Here is a 23,344-nt window from a genome sequence, read left to right on the forward strand (position 1 = left end):
TCTGTAAGAAATAATATCAAACATTTGCTGAGCCACTTACCTCATAAGCATGGCAGTTCACTGAATCCTCACCACAAACAGAGGTCAGCATATAGCCAGTTTCTTTTATAGATAAGGAGAACTGGAGCTCAGAGACTTTAACCACTTGCCTGAAGTCACACAGCCTGTAATAATGAGCTATGATACACATTCAGCAGCATATCTTTTTCAAATTCTGCCATCACCTACATTAAAGCCTGAACAATTAAAAGCAATTGTATGGCTAAATCTGCCCACCCCCTCCACACACACACACACATATGCTTTTCCCTCAGTTAATTCAAAGAACAAGCTTTCTGACCTGTGTTTTCCACTTCACTGTATGTACCACACCACTGCCTCTAACAGACACAGCTCAAAGCAGAGGAGCAAGTGATATTGGTTCAGGAAACCTGAGCTGTGACCCTGAGCTGCTGACAGAATGTCTGATATTTATAGCAACTTGGAGTCAAGTATGGAGGCAAGTGTGTTCTGGATTGTTGCAGATGTCCTCAGGGGGAAAGAAAGCATCTCTATGAAAAACTGTGTGGGATGCTTAACTGATGGAACATCAGACATGAAAGGACAATTCAATGGGTTTGCATCCCGGTTTTAAAAAATAATAATAAAAGGGTGGCCCAGCCAGTCTCTGTGGATAACATTCTTCACACACCTAGGATATAGCCACAGGAGAGGCCACATTGCTAGCTGAATTTATAAATTGCCCCTTACACTTTAACTATTTCATTTATGCGTTTGCCTATTGATTTAGAGTTGTCCCATTCCACAAAGAATTTGAGGCTGATTGTTTAACTGTGAAAACTACGGCCAAAACTGCCCGCTACTGCTGGCAGCTCAGCAGTGAAGAATCCACCTGCCAGTGCTGGAGACTCAGGTTTGATCTCTGGGTGGGGACGATCCCCTGGAGAAGGAAATGGCAACCCACTCCAGTATTCTTGTCTGGGAAATCTCACATCCAGAGGAGCCTGGCGGGCTACAGTCCATGGGGTTGCAAAGAGTAGAACACAACTGAGCGACTAAACAACAACAAAATGGCCAAAACTTGTTATGCCTCCCTGTCTCCTTGCCCTGGTCCTACACGCCAACTCTGGGCCTGGCCTTATGACTGGCTTTGGCCAATGGAACAGCAGGAAACTTCATGCAAGCATAACTTGAGAAAAGCATCCAGAAGAGAGCCCCAGACATCCAGTCAAGGCTATTCCAGACCGACCAGCCTCTGCCGATGTGCCAGTGACCACAGAGCCCATCCTGGCCAGATCAGCAGAGAAAGACATTGTTTAAAGCCACTGGGTTTGGGGATGCTTTGCTCCATGGCAATAACTAATTAATACAGAAATTTTGTTCTTGAAAAACATTATTAATTAATCGATGGTTATGTATTGAGTCCCCATGATCAGTCCCGTCATAATAGGTTCTGCAGAATACAGAAAACCATGCTGTAAGACATGATCCTGCTTGGAGTTTCATATTTACTTGTGGCAAGACAAAGGAAAAATACCAGCCAGATCTACTTAAACCATGTGGAAATTGTTTATATCCTACTCTTTCCTCAAGGCCAAGCTCAAATGCTACCTTCCTCTTGTAACATTTCCTTCCTTGAACTCCTTGCCAAATTGAATTGTTAACTTCTACCTCCTCTGGGATACCACAGACTATTGTTTTAAATTCTTCCAGGGTGACTCTCATATTATATTTAGAGCTATAGTCAGATGAGAATGTGTCCGTCCCGCCCACTGATTATAAACCTGGGTCTCGCGTCTCACTATGTGGACCCCAACATCTGCTTCAACGGTTGCCTGAACATGAGCCGTGTCAGCGTTTGTTGACTGAATGGACGTTGTAAGACTTCCAGCATGAGGGAAAACTCAGAAGTTTGTGGTAGTCAAGGAGTGCTCCATGAGGGAAGCAGGAGTTAAGGTTCTCAAATGAGATCCACAGTAAGAATTCCTAGAATTCATGGACTGAATTCAGGGGGACCTATGAACTTGGATGAGGAGGAAAATTGCATCTCTGTGTTCACTAATCTTTAACTGAAACTTAGCATTTCATGCCATTATAAATGTAGGTTACAAACCACAAAAGCAGGTGTAACAGATGTTTTCCTAATCACCACATACTACTGCAGAGACCTCAAAATATCATTAATGTTCATCACTACTTTGAAATAATAGTGTTTATTTAATATAGTAATAAAGGAGAATAGCATTACCATATCACAATTTGGTGTTCTTTAATATTTTAACAACCACATCACAACCAGTTTCCTTTATAATACTGTGTGTTTTTTTAATGTATCTAAAATCACATTTTTGAGATGAGGTTTATAGGTTTTATCAGCCTGCCAAACGGGTCCATGACACAAGAACAGTTAAGACTCCTCTCTACCTTGGAGAATATTCAGACTGTGACTCCCCAGATTGGAGAAAAGTAAATATTTTGGATAGATGACCAGCATAAACAAAGATACAAGTGGGACGGGACTCGAGTTCCATACAGGAAGGAAATTTCACCCTCCCCCCACCCTTGAGGAGAGAGCCTCCTGGGCAAGATGAAGTAAAAAGACAGAATCTGTTAGCATAATAATGCATCCAAGAAACGAGGGAATAACTGATTTCTCTTAGCCTCTAAGAACTTGGAGAATTTAAACGCTTAAGGATCTAACAGTTCCCCTGCAGGGTGGAGCTGGGACTCAGGAGAGAGCTGAGCTCTGAACCTTGCAGAAACCACGCCCCCTGCCACACACAACTCTAGTCAAATTGACGCCAAGAAAAGGCCACGCCCCATCCCCCGGGACAGGGCCTCTGCGCGGTGATTAGGCCACAGGCTGCCTGCGGCTGGGTTTGAGGACACTGGCAGCTGACTCACTGGGACCAAGGATGCTTTGCACCATTCTTGGACTCAGAACGGATATGCAATTGGCTAACACTGAGACTCTTTTAGAAAAACACAATGATGACAGTTTGTCCTCACAGAAAGACGTTACAGGCATAACAGAGGAGTGACCACATGGGTTTGGGGACAGCGCAGAGGCCACCCTGATGAGATCAGAAGGCTGGCTCAAGAAGTAAAGCTGAACGGGGAAGAAAGCAGAGAGGAATGAAGGAGAGAGAAGCAAAAACTAACTCTAGGCTTTCAAGAGCCTCTAACCGAGGCAGGGAAGTTAGACGGGGGCTTGGGACAGATGGCAAGGTCTATCTAAGGGATATGAGGTAACTTCAAGACATCGCAGGGACAAAGTCCCGGAGTCCACCAGAGACTCAAGAATAGAATTCCAGGGACAGACTGAAACGGAAAGGGAAGATAGTTAAGGGAATCATCCATGTAAAGGGGATTGTTCAAGTCTCCAAGAATAAAGGCAATAAAATGAAAGAAAAGCAAGGACTGGGCCTAAGGGGATGGTCACAGAATCAAGATTGAAAACAAAGAAGCTGATAATGATGATAATTATACATGAATAAGGAGACTCCTGTGTCCAAAAGCCAAGGTAAGAGAACATTTCAAGAAAAGGGTTAAACATAGCCAAAGAAACTTGTGCAAGGTCTCAGGCTGTGGCCAGTGGGAGGTGCTTGGTGAGTTCCCACGGAGCAGAGCGTGGATGGATGGAGGCCCACGGTGGGGGAGTGGGTGGGTGGAGCCAGTGCAATGGGAAGAGGGAAGCCAGGACAGAGGGAGGGCCAAGCCTGGAATTAAGTTTCTTTTCTCCAAGAAGATCCAGACTTTCATTAGAGAAAGAAGGAGACTGCAAATCTGGGGTATTTAAAGGTCATGTGAAAATCATGGAAACCTCAAGCTGAAACTGTTCCCACCTAAATAATTTTTGTTTAGAAAGCAGGCAAAGCCGCTGAAACCATCCCAGCACAGCTCCCAAAATGGAATGACTCAGATGTCTCTGAAAATGTGTAGATGCTCTGAACTGCTCTGCTAATATATGGTCTGCCCACACTGAGCCCAGGGTCTGTTATGGGGACATCTGACACAGAGGCCAGAGCTTCCCAGAGGCGCTGTAAGAACAGGAATTCAGGAAGTGGGGTCAAGTGAAGAGCTGCTATCACTGAACACACCCCGCAGCTTGATGAAACCACCCACCATTTAACCAGCCTCTACCGTGTGCCCAGCACTTCACTGACACTCTCCTAATCCTTAACCACAGCCTGACAAAGTAGTTTAGCTCCATTATTCTCCCCACTGTCCGGCTGAGGAAAACTGAGGCTCAAGGAGGTTAAGTAACTTGCCTTGAACTCAGTTTACTGAAAGGCGGAGATAGTGCTGGGACCCAAGCATGTCTAACTTCCAACCTGCCTCTGTCTACCCTGTGACCTCAACCAACCCCATCCCATCCCTCAAGATGGGGGAAAAAAAAATGTGACATTACCACCTGTGACAGCCAATGAAAGACAAATCTCCCGTAATGTTAGTCCTAATGCTTTCCAAATTCAAGTTTTTTTTTTTTTTTTTAATTCATCTGGACTTAACCAACTTTTAGAAGGAATCCATTCACTTCTTCTCTAAGAGCCCTTCTTGAACTCTTGCTGAGGACAAGCGCTCAACTGGCTCTCAGAGGGAAGGGCTCTCAAGGGACGCCCTGGTAGTCGGGGAAGTCTTCACAGAGGAAGACCATGAACCAAATCAGTTTCTTAACTTTGTTGTTGTTGTTTAAACAAAGTATGACTTCTAAGTCTTTTGAAAAGTCAAATAGTGCTCAAAGGCTTACAATTGAAAAGAGCATTCTCTTCTTCTCCCCAACCCCGTCTCCCTCACCTTGTTCTCCTGAAGCCCTTTACCCTGTTCTTTACCTTCCTCTCTCTAAATTACCCCCCGAGTCACCAAGGGGCTTCCATGGTGGCTCAGGGGGTAAACAGCCTGCCTGCAATACAGGAGACCTGGGTTTGATCCCTGGGTTGGAAAGGTTCCCTGGAGAAGAAAATGGCAACCCACTCCAGTATTCTTGCCTGGAGAATTCCACGGACAGAGGAGCCTGGAGGGCTACAGTCCCTGGGTTAGGACTGAGTGACTAACTTTCACTTTCATGCTAGATAACACTTATTCTTCAACCTCTTGAGTCATCATCATCTTAAACACTGGTTGACATCTTAGTGGACTAGAAGTTTTTCTTCCATTCTCTCTCCTCCTCCTTCCATTCTCTCCTCCTCCTCTCTCTCCTCCTACTTGCATCTCAATTTTTAAATTATTATTATTATTTTGCTGTACTGGGTCTTCGTTGCTGCGCATGGCTTTGTCTATTTGTGGGGAGTGGAAGCCACTCTCTCTAGCTCTGGTGTGTGGGCTTCTCGTTGCTTTGGCTTCTCTTATTGCAGAGCACAGGCTCTAGAGTGCAGGTTCAGCAGTTTCCGTGCATGGGCTTAGGTGCTGTACAGCATGTGGGATCTTCTGGAACCAGGGATCAAACCCACGTCCCTTATGTTGGCGTGTGGATTCTTAACCATTGGACCACCCTCATAATGGACGTTGCTTATAATTGTTTTAAATCCTTTGTCTACACCTTCACTACTATGTATTCCCAGCCTGATTACTAGACTGTGATTCTACTTCCTTTCTTTTTTGTTTTTCCTATTAATAATTACCTCATTTTTCATCAACTTAGGCTTGTTTTGTAAAAAGCAATTGACTAAACTTTTCCATGCCCTCGATGTAATTTTCCACATGACCAAACCTGTCTGATAATTTGTCAGTCTCATTTATTTTCCTGGGGACAAACTCCCTCACCCCTTAGAGCCTTCAGCTATCCTGCTGATCAGGTCTAGCTGTTCCCTGGGCCAAGGCACAGCTGGTCTCCAGATATTCTCTTAGCCAATACTCAAGGAATTCCGTCCCTGTCTCCCCTGGGTTGGGGTCCCTGTTCCTGGATCCCACATCTTCTTTCTCAGCTCCTGGTTTTAGTTGAGCACATCCTTCAGGAGTTTCATGAGAAAAGGGACGTGGGTGGACAAGTTATTCTGAGATATTATGTGTCTAGAAAAGTCCTCATTTCACCATCACATTCAGTTGATAGCCTGGGTTGGTATGGAAGGAAGATAGATGGTAGTCGCTCAGTTGTGTCTGACTCTTTGTGACCCCCTGGACTGTAGCCCACCAGGCTCCTCTGTCCATGGAATTCTCCAGGGAAAAATTCTGGAGTGGGTTGCCATTCTCTTCTCCAGGAGATCTTCCCAACCCAGGGATCAAACACAGTCTCCTGTGTTGCAGGCAGCTTCTTTACCATCTGAGCCACCAGGAAAGCCCCAGGTTGGTATGGAAGTAAGTCAGAAAAAGACAAGGGCTTCCCTGGTGACTCAGTGGTAAAGAATCCACCTGCCAATGCAGGAGACACCGGTTCTATCCCTGATCTGGGAAGATCCCACATCCCACGGAGTAACTAAACCTGTGCCCCACAACAACTGAACTTGGGCTCCAGAGCCTGGGAGCCACCACTGCTGAAGCCGGTGCACCCTAGAGCCTGTGCTCTGCGATGAGAGAAGCCACTGCAATGAGCAGCCTGCGGCTGCAGCCAGAGAGCAGAACCTGCTCACCACAACCAGGAGAAGCCTGCACAGCAAGGACGCCCCAGCACAGCCAGAGCAAGTAAGTAAAATTAGTTGTTGAAAAAGAAAGACACCACCATGTGATATCACTCAGATGTGGAATCTAAAAAATATGACACAACCGACATACCCACAAAACAAAAACAGATTCATAGGCATAGAGATCAGCCTTGTGTTTTGCAGGGAGGGAAAGGCGGGCAGTGGATGAAGAAGAGAAGGATTGGGAGTTTGGGATTAGCAGAAGCAAGCTATTATATATACAAGAAGGTAACAAGGTCCTACTGTATAACACTATATTCAATATTCTTTGATAAACCATAATAGAAAAGAATATGAGAAAGAATATATATATATATATATATATATATATAAAACTGAATCACTTAGATGTATGGCAGAAATTAACACAACTTTGTAAGTCAACTGTACTTCAATAAAATCTAAAAATAAGGAGGCACCAAAAGACCAGTCAGAGGCTTTGAGTACCTGGGCCTGACTTGTCCGTTTGATGAGCTACATTCTAGGACAATCATTCCTCCTGACAGCTTGTCTGCTACAGACCCCTAGATATATGCATCTATCGGTCATTTCTTTGGAATTACCTAGTTCCTCCAGAGAAACATTCTCCTATGTCCTTGTGGCATTGAAGCCAGAATACCAATACAGGCTTGATTCTGCTGCTCCGGAGCTGGGTGGGAGAAAGGTGCTGGAGAGTTCTCAATTTATCTGCAGACTCAATCCCCTGCTTACCCCTTTCCTAGGTACACCTGGCTTCCCTGAGCCCAGAGCCTCTGATTTCTCGTGGGAGTAGGAGGAACGGTCACCCGACTGCTGAGGACTTCGAGGTCTGCCTACTCCTTACCTAGACTTTGAGACTGCCCCCATGCTGCCGCTGCTGCCGCCACTCAGTGGCGAGCCCCCTTCTCCACCCCACGTCCTGGGGCACTTGGTGCCTCCAGTCCCTAACCCTCTAAACTGGGGGAGTGTGGAAGAAATCAACTTGCTTCCCAGTGCCCTTCCCAGCTGTGAGTGTGGAGATTTGGTATTCCTCCTCTCTGCTGGGAGAAGGGCATGGCACCCCACTCCAGTATTCTTGCCTGGGAAATCCCATGGACAGAGAAGCACGGTGGGCTACAGTCCACGGGGTCACCAAGACTCAGTAACGACTGAGTGGCTGAGCACACACGCCGCTCTGCTAAGTCACGTGTTCCTCCTCTAGCAGCTTTACCTCCTGGATCTCCGTGTTGAGATCCAGGAACACAGACATCTAAGTCCATCAAAGACAAAATTCGGGTTTCTATTCTGGTTCTCCTGGAGGTTTCTGTAGTTTTCAGGGAGTGAACAGAGTGGTGACATCTTTCTTCTACCACCTTGGAAAGCCTCAAGCTCAGTCTCAGGGTGGATAGCCGTTGACCTGGCAGCTGAGGCAGGGAAAGTTATTCTTGGCGGAGGGCATGGTGTGTTCCCAGGCAAGAGGAATGGAAGCAGACAGCATACAGCTTCTCGCGACTGGAAGCAAGCTCAAGGGAGAGGAGGCTGGACAGGGGCCAGGGAAGCAGGTCACGGAGGGCCATGAGGGTGCCAAGAAGTTTGTCACTGATCCTGGAGAAAAGGGGAAGCCTGAAGGAGAGCAACCTCGTGACCAGATTGGCCACTTGGGGAGCAATACGGCAGGTGTGCTCAAGGGAGTCGGGGGCACACACGCCTGGGAGGAGAGAGACCCACCGCGGGTTATGGCAACAGTTTCCCCGTGAGAAACAGCAGCAAGAAAGGGCACTTGAGCAGCGGCGGTCACTGCGCAGAGTCAACAGGACCGACAACTAACGAGCGGGGCAGCAGGGCAGTGGAGGAGTCTAGTTTGAAGGTGGCATGGCACCCCACTCCAGTATTTTTGCCTGGAGAATCTCCACGGACAGAGGTGTCTGGCGGGCTGCGGCCCATGGGGTCACAAGGGGTCGGCCACGACTGTTCGACTAAGCACAGGTGGCAAGATTGTCCACAGGGACGGGGAAACGCTGGAGGAGAAGCGGGTATAGGGGCGCTATACTTGCATTTTTATTACATTCGTCCAAATCCGGGGCGACCAAACCGGTATTATATGGTTGCGGTCAATATCCACATAGCTATCTGAGTCTTGCTTTTTTCTCTTAGAAGTAATTTCCAAGGGTCAACAGAATCCTCTAAGGTCCTCTTTCATTTGGCCACAGAATATCCCATCGTGTTAATGTCCCATGTCCCACCTCCTCAGGACTCTGTTCCGGGCACTCTAAAGAGGACTGTAGGAACTCCACGGTGCTCTTGGCAGGGTCTGTGATTGGCCTCCTGCTTCCTCTGAGGCTGAGGACCCCTGGAGAGGTGGGTCAGTGGCATCCGCTCCATCCGCTCTGCCACCTGAAATGAGAGTGATGAGGAAGCATGCTTGGCCACACAGCCTGTGGCTCATCCACGCCCCAAACTACCTCCCAATCTGATCCTCTGGTCGCCAAACAACAGTGACCCTACCAGATTTGGAAGGAGCAAGGCCCTCCCCCTCCCCTCACCTGGGCCCTCTCCCCTTCTCAAACGGCCATGCTGCTTTCTTCTGCCAACCATCCTCAGGAGTGGCCCCATTCAGATCTCCAGAGAGGGTCTCAAGGTGCCTGGGGTCAAAGTGTCATCAGGGTCACGCCTAAGAATGGTGGGACCCACACAGGGAAGCAGGTGGCCCTATGGCAGGGTTAGGGGAGGAGGAGCGGACCAACGGTTGTTATGGCAACCAAGACTCCCAAGATGGAAGGAAGGGAAAAGGCGGCCGTGCTTAAGAGTTGCCATGGCAACCCAGATCCTTGAGACCAGCTCTGAAGACAAAAACCACACACTCCCCACTTACAAAGAAGGTACCTGGGAGTCCTCAGGATTCTTTGCATTTCAGAGAGCTGAATGGAATGAGTCAAGGTCTCCTGGTCCCACAGTTGACTTCAGAGACTTTTCAGAGACAGGAAGGCTTCCACTTTTCTTTGGGAAGACAGCCAGAGCTTGGAAACCCCTCAATTCACTCAAGAAGCATCTATTGAGACTACTGTATAGCAGGGACACTGTGATAAACAAGACTCAGGCCTTGTTCTTAAATGAGGAAACTGGACGTTTAAACATCGGTGCAAGGCTGTTGTTGGTGGGAGTGATGGTTCAGCCTTTTCTGGAGACGGTTTGGCAGCATCCATTAAAATCATAGGGCTTCCCTGGTGGCTCAGATGGCTGAAGAATCTGCCTGCGATGCGGGAGATGCAAGTTCAATTCCCGGGTCAGGAAGATGCCCTGGAGAAGGGAACGGCAACCCACTCCAGTATTCTTGCCTAGAGAATCCCATGGACGGAGGAGCCTGGCGGGCTACAGTCTATGGGGTCGCAAAGAGTCAGGCGTGACTTGAGCGACTGACAGTATTAAAATTACAAGAGCACATTTGCTGTGATGCAGCAATCCCATTTCTAGGAGTGTGCCTACAGAAACATTTGCATCTGAATCTTGTCACTACAGCGTTATTTGTCACAGTAAATGGTGGGAAACACGTGAATGTCCCATGAGGCAGGCTAGCCATCTAGATTTGGATGCAGCTATACGTGCTGAGGACACATATAAATATGTGTGGAAAGCAGAAGAAACTGTTAGCGGTGATCACCCCAGTGTAGCGGGACTGACCAATGAGATCAGAAACTGGAGGGTGGGGCACGGGGCTCTTGCTTTTCCTTCTGAACCACATTTGGCTGTTACAAGAATGCACATGTGCATGTTAACTCGCTTCAGCCATGTCCAGCTCTTAGTGACCCTATAGACTGTGTAGCCCACCAGGCTCCTCTGTCCATGGGATTCTCCAAGCAAGAATACTGAAATGGGTTGCCATGCCCTCCTCCAGGGAATCTTTCCAATTCAGTGTTTGAACCCGTGCCTTTTACATCTCCTGCATTGACAGGTGGGCTCTTTACCACTAGCACCACCTGGGAAGCCCCATTACAAGAGTATAGATTTATAATTTAAGGAAACCACCAAATACTTGGGGAATATGTAGGATGGTTGGTGGGTGGTCCCATAACTTCGTGGCAAATAGATGAGGAAAAAATGGAAACAGTGGCAGATTTTATTTTCTTGGTCACCAAAATCACTGTGAACAGTGACTGCACCCAGGAAGTTAAAAGATGCTTGCTCCTTGGAAGAAAAGCTATAACAAACCTAGACAGCATTTTAAAAAGCAGAGACATCACTTTGCAACAAAGGTCCACATAGTCAAAGCTATGGTTTTTCCAGTAGTATGACAGCTGGACCGTGAAGAAGGCTGAGCACCGAAGAATTGATGCTTTTGAACTATGGTGCTGGAGAAGGCTCTTGAGAGTCCCTTGGACTGCAAGATCAAACCAGTCAATCCTAAAGGAAACCAACCCTGACTATTCATTGTTAGGACTAAAGCTGAATCTCCACTATTTTGGCCACCTGATGCAAAGAGCTAACTCACTGGAAAAGACCCTGATGCTGGGGAAGATTGCGGGCAAGAGAAGAAGAGGGCGGCAGAGGATGAGATGTTAGATGGTATCACCAACTCAACGGACATGAGTCTGAGTAAACTCCTGGAGTTGGTGATGGACAGGGAAGCCTAGTGTGCTGCAGTCCATGGGGTCACAAAGAGCTGGACATGACTGAGAGACTGAACAACAAAGGGTGGTTGGTGCTCTGATGAGATTTATGGAGGTGAAAAATGTGTGTATTGCTGGCTATAGGACAATGCAAAGAGCCACACTAGAGTGAGAGAAGAAAAGACAGGCGGGTAGGAAGAAGTGAGGTCAAATTTCATCAGAGGAAGGCATTTTAAAGGGATGGCAAAAGCAAAGACTGGGAAGCGTGGAAGTCCAGGTGTGTTTGGGAACTTCAAGCAGATTCCATGCAGAGGTGGCAGAGATGGGTTGGGGCCACAGACCTCCCCAGGGACAGGGGAGAGCCATCTCAAGTGTGGAAGCCAGAGAGGGACGTGAGAAGAGCAGAACCTAGACAGATAGCCCAGAGGGCTCCTGTGTGGTGGGCAGACTCAAGGGGAGACATCCCTGGGGCAGAAAGGCACCTTGAGAGGCTGCTAGAATCCCTCCCATGGGGAGAAGTGATGGGGACCCCCCCTGAGGGCAGATGGAGGGCAGGGAATTCCTAGTAGCATTTCACAAGTAGGCAGGGTAGGAATTGATGTGTTTAGAATCCATCATCTATCAGGGCCAGATGAGCCTCCTCCACTTCAGTTCAGTTCAGTTCAGTCTCTCAGTCATGTCCAACACTTTGCAACCCCATGGACTGCAGCACACCAGGCTTCCCTGTCCATCACCAACTCCAGGAGCCTACCCAAACTCATGTCCCTTACATCAGTGATGCCATCCAACCATTTCATCCTGTCATCCCATTCTCCTCCTGCCTTCAATCTTTCCCAGCATCAGGGTCTTTTCCAATGAGTCAGTTCTTCCCATCAGGTGGCCAAAGTATTGGAGTTTCAGCTTCAGCATCAGTCCTTCCAATGAATATTCAGGATTGATTTCCTTTAGGATGGACTGGTTGGATCTCCTTGCAGTCCAAGGGACTCTCAAGAGTCTTCTCCGACACCACTCTTCAAAAGCATCAATTCTTCAGCACTCAGCTTTCATTATAGTCCAACTCTCACATCCATACATGACTACTGGAAAAACCATAGCTTTGACTAGATGGATCTTTGTGGGCAAAGTAATGTCTCTGCCTTTTAATATGCTGTCTAGGTTGGTCATAACTTTTCTTCCAAGGAGCAAGCGTCTTTTAATTTCATGGCTGCAGTCACCATCTGCAGTGATTTCAGAGTCCAAAAAAATAAAGTCTGACACTGTTTCCATTCTTTCCCCATCTATTTGCCATGAAGTGATAGGACCAGATGCCATGATCTTAGTTTCTCTGAATGTGGGGAAATGGAGGCCCAGAGAGGAGAAATGAGGTAGTCCCTGCTTTTATGACTGAGTTTCTCCTGGGCAACTTGGAGGAGGCGGCTCAGTCCTGTGAGGACCTGGCCTATTTAACATCTGATTCAGACAATCCCCAAGCGAGATGGGATGGACCAAGGGAGGCCTGCTGCCCAAGAAGCCTCTGTGGGAAGAAGACAGGGAGAAAGACAACTGTGATGTCTAGATGGCAAGGGTCCCACTCGAGATCCAGGCCTCCTAGAGGGGAAGTGTTCCGGGCATCAGACTCAGACATGGCTGGCCTGCAGGGAGCCTCGGCTGGGCGGGGGCACTGGGAAGGATGGCAGGTGGTGAGCACGCTGCCCCCAAGAGCTGGCAGGAAATGTCTCTGTCACCTGCCTCTCTGGTGCCCTGCCGCATGCCAGGGGACAGGCACTGTGGTGGCCCAGACAGAGCATGGGACTCTGGAGTCAGCCCCTGACATCTAGTGCCTTCCTGTCCTGCCCACTGGGTACACTGGCCTTGAACTTGCCATGTAACAATCCCACGTGGGAAAACTGACAGAGGCTCAAGACTCACTCTGAGAAATGCTGCAGGGAACGCAGCCCTCCTCCTGGACAGGAGAAGGGGAAAGCCCCCAAGGGATCCCTGTTTCCTAAGCTGCCAGTGTGGCCCCGTTTAGCAGATCAGCTAGAAGGAAGGGTGGTGATCATTGCCCTCCCTGAGCTGTGCATAAGCACAGAGCAGGTGGCGCGCCTCCGCACACGATGTCCTCTCACTTAAAAAGAAGTAAACACTGGGGCAGGTGCAGCTATCCCATTTCACAGAGGCAGCAGACGAGTTCTGATTCAGGCCCCACCAGCATCACACCAACCTTTGGACAGCAGTCCCAGCAGCTGCTAGACTAGATTCAGATCTGTTACCACTGGCCCAAAGAGTTCTGCATGAGGAAACATTCTCCCCTTAAACAAGTCTGGGAAATGCTACAAATTCTTTCCTTCTTTAAGGGAATCACAGTGCCTCCTAAGTTATCAAAGGCTCTTAGAAGTCCCATAGTAATGCTGTTTAACACAGCATTTCCCTAACATATGGCTTCCCTAGTGACTCAGGCAGTAAAGAATCTGCCTGCAAAGCAGGAGACCTGGGTTCGATCCCTAGTTCGGGACGATCCCCTGGAGGAGGGAATGGAAACCCACTCCAGTGTTCTTGCCTGGAGAATCCCATGGACGGAGGAGCCTGGCAGGCTGCAGTCCATGGGTAACAAAAAGTCAGACACGGATGAACAGCTAACACTTTCACTAACACACTTTCATGGCCTCTTTTACAGTCTGCAGAACCTGAGCTCCATGAAACATTCTGACAAATGTGGATCTGACCAATAGCAGCAGAACTCTAAGGTGGGATTTCAGACCTTCAAACAAAAGACAAATCCTTGGGCAGAGTCTTCCCTCAGTCCCTCAAGTCACAGCAGAAGCCTCTGCTTCCTCCCGGGCCTTGGAACAGAGAGAGTGGATGAGGCTGAGGTCTGCGGGACCCCGAACTGCACCCTCAGCGGGCAAGGGGAGGACCAGATGCTGGCTGTGGCAGGACTTGTCTGCAGCTCTGGGACCAGGCATCCTCGGGTGGGCGGGCCAGGTCAGGCATCTGGAAGAGCCAAGGCACAGATGTTCCAGCCACTCTTGGATTCCAGCCTGGGCTCCTGCCTTCCCTAATTCCAATATTTGGCTGCCGCTCTCGCCTAATTCATATTCCAATGTCAACACTGTGTAATCTCCCCCAAACACTGACAGCCTGGAGGTGGGCAAGGGGAAGGGGCAGCTGACAAGCAGCGACAGAGGGACCAAAGGGGAGGCGAGGAGGAGGTGAGCAGGACCCCACCCCACCCCCCCACCCAGCCAGGCCGGTAGCACCTGCGAGCTTTCCTGGAGAGAAGAGACTGCGGCCCTAAAGGCACCCAGTACTCACCTGTGCTGATCAAGGAGGCCATGAGGTGTCGGGGCCAAGGGCCTCCCATGCTCAGAGAAGGGGGAACCAGAGCCCACTTAGATGTTGGGCTGGGCTGCCCAGGAGGGTGGGTCTTGTGTGATGGCCAGACAGAGAATGTGACCGCAGTCAGGGGGCTAGGGTCTAGCTCCAGCTCTGCCTCTTAACTGGCTGTGTGACCTTGGGCAAGTCAGTCAACCTCTCTGGGCTTCATTTCACTTCAAATGAAGAAGTTGCCTATCTCTGGGGGAAGGCAAGAGAGCATCAGGAGAAACAGCGTGGGCCTGACTGCTGAGCTGGCTCTGTCCTGGCTCTTGACCTCACCTGACTCTGGTATCCTCATAGGTAAAATGGGAATAATGATGCTGGGATGAAATGAGAGAAGGCGTGCAAAGAGCGTGGATCTCTACGCGGGCTGTGGGGGCGGGGCAGGGTATGGGGCAGCTCGAACAAGGTATGCCTGCAGTCATCTTCTCCAGGCCCTCACTGAACCGAGCCTCATGTGAGGTCTATGAGGGAGAGACTATTGCTAACCCATTTTACAGAAGTGGAAACCGAGGCCCCGTAACTGGCCCACAAATCACACCGCTGGAGGGCACTGGATTCTGTCTGACGCCGAAGCCTCCGGGACTGTTCTGTTGTTCCACACTGTCTTTCTAAGCTTGTAGGGGTGGTGAAGGCGTGGACCCGGGCCCTGGAGGAGCCCCATCATCTGGCTGATGAGGAGTGAGGGGTGGGGGCACGGGGGTGCAAGTCCGGGGTGCCGGTGCAGAGCTGCAAGGCGGCCCTTGAGCTTGGTCTCCCTCCTGCCCTAGGAGCCCGTCTCCACCCTCACCGACCTCTCGACCCCCAGCCCCACCCTATTCCTCCCAGTCATTGCTGCCCACCACCACCACCCTCCCCAGGCCACCCTCTGCACCCCATTCCCAGCCAAAGGCTTCCCTAGTTCTGACCACAAACTCCCTGGAATTCAGGGACCTCCACCCAGATTTTCCCCAGGGCTGCATTCACTCAGACTTCCTGAGGAGGGCTACTCATCAGTATGCACAGAATTTGCATGCAATTTGCATACACTCCTAAGGACCTGCAAGGCAGCTTTCCAGTGAAGTATTATCGAGGCTGCTTTCCCCTCCTTATCTCTCCATTTCTTCCTGCTGCTTTGAACCCACCCTCGGGCACTGCTCCCTGCTTTCCTACTTCTAGATGTGTAACTAAACAAGAGGAGGAATTTTTTTTTTTTTAATGACAATTGCCATTTACTGAGCACCTGTTATGTGACGGGCGCTGCCCCTCACAATTACTCCCAGAGAATCGCTATTTGAGGGGGTCTGAGGGAACCCAGGGAAGAGGAGCCCCCTTCCCAGCCTCTCCTCAGAGCCACCAGAGAATGACTCAGGCAGAAGAATTTCGAAGGGCCTCTTTAATGTTGGGAAAGCTAATTCAGGGGGCTTCCCGGTGGCTCAGTGGTGAAGAATCTGCCGGCCAGTGCAGGAGAGGCAAGAGCCGCACGTTCTGTCCCTGGGTCGGGAAGATCCCATGGTATAGGAAACGGCAGCCCACTCCAGGATTCTTGCCTGGAAATTTCCACAGGCAGAGGAGCCTGGCGGGCTACAGTCCATGGGGCTGCAAAGAGTTGGACTCAACTGAGCACAGCTCACACACGTGAACACACACACACACAGCTGATTCAGGACAAATATGCCTCAGGTCTTGTGGTTTCCTAATTCTGAACAGAACGGCATGGAGAGGATATATGCTCTCTGCAGGTGGGCAGATCCCCCAAAGAGAAGCGGGGAAGGGGCTGGGCTGCACACTGTCCCAAGTTCACCATTTACAAACCACCCCCCGGGAAGACTGGGATGGGGAGCCAAGACTGCCTCGAGCGGATGCTCCTTCCCTGTGGAAGGACACAGCAGCAGCAAGGGAGCAGTGTTCCCCTTATTTTACAGATGTGAAAACTGGGAAGTAATGTAACTTCCCCAAGGTCCCTGAGTAAGGAAACTGGGGGATCGGCACTGAAGCCCAGCACTGCCTAACTCCAGAGCCTGTGGGCTTTCCATATCACCAGAGTCATCTCTTTGAGCAAAGCACACCGACCAGGGAAAGGGAACAAAGAGAGAACGCAGAGAAGAGAACAGAGAGAAAGCTGCAAGTGTCTGCATGTGGGTCAGCCCGCCACTGGGGAAATCCACCCCTTCAGCGCCAGGGCTGGGAGGGCCTCTGGGCCATGGAGTCGTGGCAGGGGGGACAAACTCTCACACATGCCCGCAGGGGCGAGGCAACCTATACAGGAGTCGGTGGGCAGGGAGACAATAGGGAGTGGTGGGGACTGTGGTCCACCCCACTGCAGAAGGCCCGACTCCAGCCCAGCCCACCTCGATCATGCAGCAACAAAGCCCAGGCCACCAGATCTTCTGACTTTTCAAGAAATGTTAAAATCAAATTATTACACGAAATCTCCCCTATCTGTTTAGGTTGGCTCAGCATTTGAGAGAACGAACAGATACTGTTGAGGCAAGCAAAACATCACTTCTTCTTGGCTGCAGCCTGCTCACCAGTCTACAACCGCAAAAAAGGCCTGTCACCTCAGAAGTGTGCTCGGTGAAGTGAGAGTTCCTGAGCTCCAGGGGTGGCCGCGTCCCTGTCCCTGCCACCTCTCAGGCCGGAGCAGGAGGCGCTCAGGCAGTCATGGGGAACATCCTTGGAGCCCATCCCAGAGCTAGCAAGCAGAGAGCCGGGCCCCGTGATTCCTAGCTCAGAGCCCCTTCCACAAACTCACAGCTACTCACTGCCTTTTTTCCTTTTTCACTTTTTATTTTGTATTGGAGTATAGCCGATTAACAACGTTGGTAGTTTCAGGTGAATAGCGAGGGTCTCAGCACTACATATACAGGTATCCATTCTCCCCCAAGCTCCCCTCCCACCCAGGCTGCCAATAATATAGGGCAGAGTTCCCTGCTCTATACAGCAGGTCCTTGCCCGTTATCCGTTTTGAAGATGCTACTTGCTGTCTTCTGATCCAGGAGCTGCATCTTAAATTACAGTCAGATCTCTGCGGTCTCAGGTTAGAAATCAGCATTTTTAACAAGGCACCCCAGGGAATTCTCACGCACACGAATGTGTGGAAACCATAGCAGGGGGACTGGGAGCAAAGACGGAAATGTACAGGCATAGATGAGTGCCCTGTGGACCAGCCATGTGACCGGAAGTCACAACCTCGCTAAGCCTCAGTCTCTCATCTTTAAAAGAGACAGAATGTTGATCGCTTCACATGTTTGCCTTGGGGAGACCCTAGTAAGGTCAGGCACACAAAAACGTTTTTGTCAGCACACAAGCAGTGGTTTTTCAACCTGCAGGCCCCAGTCAATAAATGGGTCACAGGATCCATTTAACCGGTTTTGGGACTCCCCTGGTGGTCCAGTGGCCACGACTCTGCACTCCCAGGGTAGGGGGTCCAGATGTGATCCCTGGTCAGGGAACTAGATCCCACGTGCTGCAATGAAGACTGAAGATGCTACGTGCCACAACTATAGACCCAGCACAAACAAATATTAAAAAAAAAATTTTTAGTGGGCCTCGATCCATTCTATTTTTAGTGAAATAGAATAAACAGTAGAAAGACTATTGTCTTACAGAACTTCATGGAACATAAAGACACATGTGGGAATATAAGCACATATGGGAATGTTGGGTCACAATTCATAATGTTTTTGTCCCATGAGTGGTCAAAGAAATTTTTTTGTTTAAAAAACACCCTGCTCTATGGGAATTCCCTGGCAGTACAATGGTTAGGACTTGGCGACCTCCCTGCCAGCGACCTGGGGTTCGATGCCTGGTTGGAGAAGTAGAATCCCACAAGCCACACGATACAGCCACCAAAAAAAAAAAAAAAGAAGAGACATACACTGTTCCACACATAGTTGTAAATCCTCATGACCTTGTATGATGCAATGGTTTCTTTGGACATGACAAAAAGCACAAGCAACAAAAGAAAAAAACAAACTGGGCTTCATCAAACTTAAAACTTTTGTGCTTCAGAGGGCATTACTAAGAAAGTGAAAAGACAACCCTCAGAATGGGAGAAAATAACTACAAATCACATATCTAACAAAGGCCTGTTGTGCAGAATATATAAAAGAACTTTACAACTCAACAATAAAAATGATAATCCAACTTTAAAAAGGGGGAAAGTCTCCACAGACATTTTTCCAAAGAAGATACTCAAATAGCCAGCAAGGCTGTGAAAAGATATTCACCATCATTAGGCTTCCCAGCTGGCACCAGTGGTAAAGAACCTGCCTGCCAATGCAGGGAGAGGTAAGAGATGCAGGCTTTGATCCCTGGATTAAGAAGATTCCCCTGGAGGGGGGGGCGTGGCAATGCCCTCCAGTATTCTTGCCTGGAGAATCCCGGGGATAAAGGAGCCTGGTGGGCTACAGCCCATGGGGTCACAAAGAGTCAGACACAACTGAAGCTGCAGGGAGCCACCAGGAGGACCTCCACCCGTGACAAAGGTCATGAGGAAGGAGGCTCGACATACGAAAAGGTGGGATCAAGCCTCAGGAGTCCCCCTGGAAATTCTCGAGCATCTACCCCCATAACCAGAGCCTGCCTACTTTACTACTTTGTGCTCTCACCTACACCTCTGACTTTACGGGGGGCTGTCCCCCACCACCTCTTTCGAAGAAAGAGTTAACTTAGAGCTCCAGTTAATAATAATTCCTGGGCATGATAGGAGTGTTCCAAACTTACAAACTCCTCTGAAGGTTCTCTAGCCTGCCTGACAGGCTTGTCTGGCCACATGTGATTGCTCACAGCCTCCCAGCCATGAGAGGCACGAGATGCTTTAAACCTTCTAAAAACAGGTTCCTTAGAAAAGTTAGAAAACCATTAGTATAAGTATAGTGGGCTGATTAGAAATTGTATTGGTGAAGGGTTTTTCATTTGTTGAGCCAATGTTTGTTGCTAAGTCTCCACATCCCCTGCCCTTACACACATTAATGAATATATAGAAGAAATAAGTATTAACCTTTGATATTAATCACTTTAGACCTTAGGCTAAGTAAATTCTTTCCTTAATTAAAACCCACTACACCCTCACCTTATAGGAATGTAACTTTTATCTGGTACCTTCTGAAGGTGGAGTCTTTTTTAAGAATAATCACCCCTGAAGAAATAAGTGTCCTGGTTGACTGATCGCTGTCACAAGGAGAGGGTCATAAATTGTCAGCAGGTGCCCTGGCCAGAAGATGATATAACACCTCTAAGACCTCTGTATACATTTGTATGAAGCACCTGACTTTGATAAAAGTCAGGACTGCTGACCCCGCATGACTTTTGCATAACATCTCAGTGTATAAAAGTAGACCATGGAAAATAAAGAATTGGGATCAGTTTCTTGAAATACTGGTCTCCCCATGTCGCTCTCTCTCTCAGACTCTCGGTGAGTCTCCATCTGGAGCGCGGAACCCACCAAGCTTACTAATTATGCCTGGGCTTCTAAGATCCGACCGGGGAGGCCTCAGTGTTTCCTCTCCTTCGGGAGAACGGAAGGACGCCTGCGGCCTGCGTAAGTGGTGCAAACTTCTTGTCTTGAAGTTTTATTGGTCTCCCGCGTAAACCAAGCTACTCAGCCTCTTTTCTCCACTGAATTTTTCTACTGAGCTATCCTCATTCTATTACTCTTTATATCTCTAATTAATATCTAATTGAAGCTATTGTATCCTGATCCTCGTCAACGCCGTCCCCGCTTCGAACTCCCTGGGTCAGCCGGGGCTGGACCTCAGCATGAAGCAAATTAGCACACACACATACACATGATTAGTTATCAGGAAAAGGCAAATCAAAACCACAGTGAGATACCACTTCACACCCACTAGGATGGCTATCATCAAAAAGACAGACGGTGACAAGTGTTGACAAGGATACAGAGAAATTGGAAGCCTCATACGAGAAATTGGAAGCCTCATACATTGCTGGTGGGAATGTAAAATGGTGCAGCCACTTTGGAAAATAGTTGGGCATTTCCTCAAAAAGTTAAATATAAAGTCACCATACGATCCAGAATTTTTACTCTTGGGTATGTATATACCCAAGAGAACAAGGCATGAAATACTGATTCACACTACGGTATGGATGAACCCTGAAAACATCATGCCAAATGAAAGAACCCACATATTGCATGATTCCATTTATGTGAAATGCCTAGAACCGGCAAAACCAGAGGCAGAAAACAGATTAATGTTGGTCTAGAGGCAGGGGGGTCATGCGGAGTGAAGGTTAGTGGTGTTGGGGTTTCTTTGTGGGATGCTAAAAATGTTCTAGAACAAAATAAGGGTGATGGCTATACAACATTATACATATACTAAAAACCCACAAAACTGTACACTTTAAAAGAGTGAATTTTATATAAATTAGTTCTCAGAAAAAGCAACACTGTTCTAAAACATTATGGAATCTACTGATGCTAAAGAAGTTAGGATGGGAAAGAAAATAAAGAGACCAGGAGGAGAGTGCTAAGATTGTGAAGGCCCTGGAGGGCTGCAGAGGGACGTCGTGTCTCCACCACGCGCCCTCTGCACAGCCTGATCAGCGGCACGCCGTCGGAATGCATGACCCAGTGAATGGGGCTCATACACTATGGACGGTATTTGTGACCCGTAACAGTCTCATTGAGCGACAATTTGGCAATGTCTGTTAAAAACTAAAAATGCTCACACTTCTGACCTCAGACTTTGTGTTTTAGGATGATAGCCTTCAAAAACACTCCCAGAAGGGGGTCACCATCAATACAAGTACATTCATTGCAGTGCTGTTTGGAATTGAGTACATTATGTTGAGTACATAATGACTAGCAATTGAGAGACGATTAAGTAATAATCATGATATACCACAGGTGGAATACTGAGCACAGGTAGATATTTGAGAATTATTATTAAGTAGGGGCAGTGGGTATAAAGACAGCAGGGATCAGGGAGAAAGACTCATTTTTTCATAGCAGAATTCCAGCTAATAAACAGGGTACTCTCAAAGTATCTCTCCTACCCCCAAGATACTTATTAATTACAAAGGAAAAGATAGTTTATAGGAGAGAAATCCTGCAGTTGCCACCTAAACCAAGAGATCGATGCTAACATCATCTATCACGTGACACATGGATAATGTGTACCCCCTGGGAAAAATGCATTACTGGGACTTCCCTGGCAGTCCAGTGGCTAAGACTTGGCCTTCCAATGCAGGGGGCTCAGGTTCAATCCTTGGTTGGGGAGCTAAGCTCCCCCATGCTGCACAGTCAAAAAAACAAAACATAAAACAGAAACAATATTGTAACAGTACAATGAAGGCTTTTTAAAAAATGGTCCACATCAAAAATCTTAAAAAAAAAAACAATTCGGGTATTCATGTCTATAATGCCTAAACTCCGGGAGTTGGGGATGGACAGGGAGGCCTGGCGTGCTGCAGTCCATGGGGTTGCAAAGAGTTGGACACGACTGAGTGACTGAACTGAACTGATGCCTACAATGCCCAATCTCAATCTAATCATGACCAACAGACAGCAGATAAAACCAAACAAATGGATATTCTATTATATAAGTGACCTGTACTCTTCAAAAGTGTTGAGAGAGACAAAGAGGGACTGAAGCTCCATCCCTGACCAGAGACAGCTAAGTGGACCTGAGACTGAGACGCAGTGTCGATCGTAAATTGGATCCCAGAGCAGAAAAAGGTTATTCATGGAAAAGCCAGTGAAATCTGACTAAAGAGTGTAAGTTAGTTAACAGTATTGAACCAATGTTCATTTCTTAGTTTTGGTAACTGCATTATGGTTATGCAAGATGTTAACATTAGGGAAAGTTAAGTGAAGGATATTAAGGGTACTCTGTACTATTTTTACGACTTTTCTGTAAGTCTAAAATTATTTCAAACTGAAAAAAGTTTCAACAGAAAGAATATTGTAGTCTTATTTTTGTATAAAAGAATCATAATCTGGTGAGCATTTGCTGGTTGTCTTCTGTACTGGGTGGAACAGCGTTTCCCCCAAAATTCACAGCCATCTGGAACTTCAGAAGGTGACTTTGTTTGGAAATAGGTTATTTGCCGATGTAATTCATTGACATGAGGTCACACTGGATTAGGGTGGGCCCTAAATCCAAACAACCAGTGGTATCTCTATAAGAAGGCCCTGTGAAGACACACGCACACACTCACACCCACATGCATGCATGCACACACGCACACACACACACTCACATGCACACACACACACAGGGACGCACACACATGCATGCACACACACGCACGCATGCACACACGCACACGCACACACACACGTGCACACACGCACGCATGCACACATGCACACACACTCACATGCACACACACAGGGACACACACACGCATGCACACACACGCATGCACACACACGCACACACTCACATGACACACACGCGTGCACACACACATGCACGCACACATGCACGCACACAGGGACACACACACGCACACACACAGGGACACACACACATGCACACAGGGACACACACACACACGCACACGCACACTCACACACACACACAGGGAGAGCACAGGGTGAGCACAGAGGAGGCAGAGACTGCAGTGATGCAACTACAACCCAAGGAACACAGGCGCTTCTGGCCACCACCAGAAGCTAGAGAGAAGCATAAAGTAGATTCTCTCTCAGAAGCCCCTAAAGAAACCAACCATGCCAAAACCTTGATTTTAGACTTCCAGACCCCCAAAACAAAACAAAAAAATCCTGTTGTTTTAAGCCAGCAAGTTCATGGTAATTTGTTACAGCAGCTCCAGGAAATGAATACATCTTCCTGGCCAGCA

General features: G+C 48.2%; 2 long non-coding RNA genes across 4 annotated transcripts; one reads left to right on the top strand and one right to left on the bottom strand.

Annotated features, from left to right (window-relative positions):
• Nucleotides 1–1,294: 1,294 nt before the first annotated feature.
• Nucleotides 1,295–19,923, top strand: LOC107133191 (uncharacterized). Of its 3 annotated transcripts, none has more exons than XR_009490719.1 (4): nucleotides 1,295–6,618; nucleotides 7,340–7,423; nucleotides 13,836–13,905; nucleotides 16,966–19,923. It is a non-coding gene; the product is annotated as an uncharacterized lncRNA (long non-coding RNA). The 3 variants fall into 3 exon arrangements; XR_009490718.1 differs by lacking the exon at nucleotides 16,966–19,923 and having other exon boundaries at nucleotides 1,295–3,523; nucleotides 6,361–6,618; nucleotides 13,836–14,875; XR_001501973.3 differs by lacking the exon at nucleotides 16,966–19,923 and having other exon boundaries at nucleotides 13,836–14,875.
• LOC132342365 (uncharacterized) lies at nucleotides 8,612–9,436 on the bottom strand. Its single transcript, XR_009490720.1, has 2 exons — nucleotides 9,119–9,436; nucleotides 8,612–8,969 (listed from the first exon to the last, which is right to left on the bottom strand). It is a non-coding gene; the product is annotated as an uncharacterized lncRNA (long non-coding RNA).
• Nucleotides 19,924–23,344: the final 3,421 nt, after the last annotated feature.

This window comes from Bos taurus, chromosome 15 (assembly GCF_002263795.3).
Source record: "Bos taurus isolate L1 Dominette 01449 registration number 42190680 breed Hereford chromosome 15, ARS-UCD2.0, whole genome shotgun sequence".
Lineage (NCBI taxonomy): Eukaryota > Metazoa > Chordata > Mammalia > Artiodactyla > Bovidae > Bos > Bos taurus.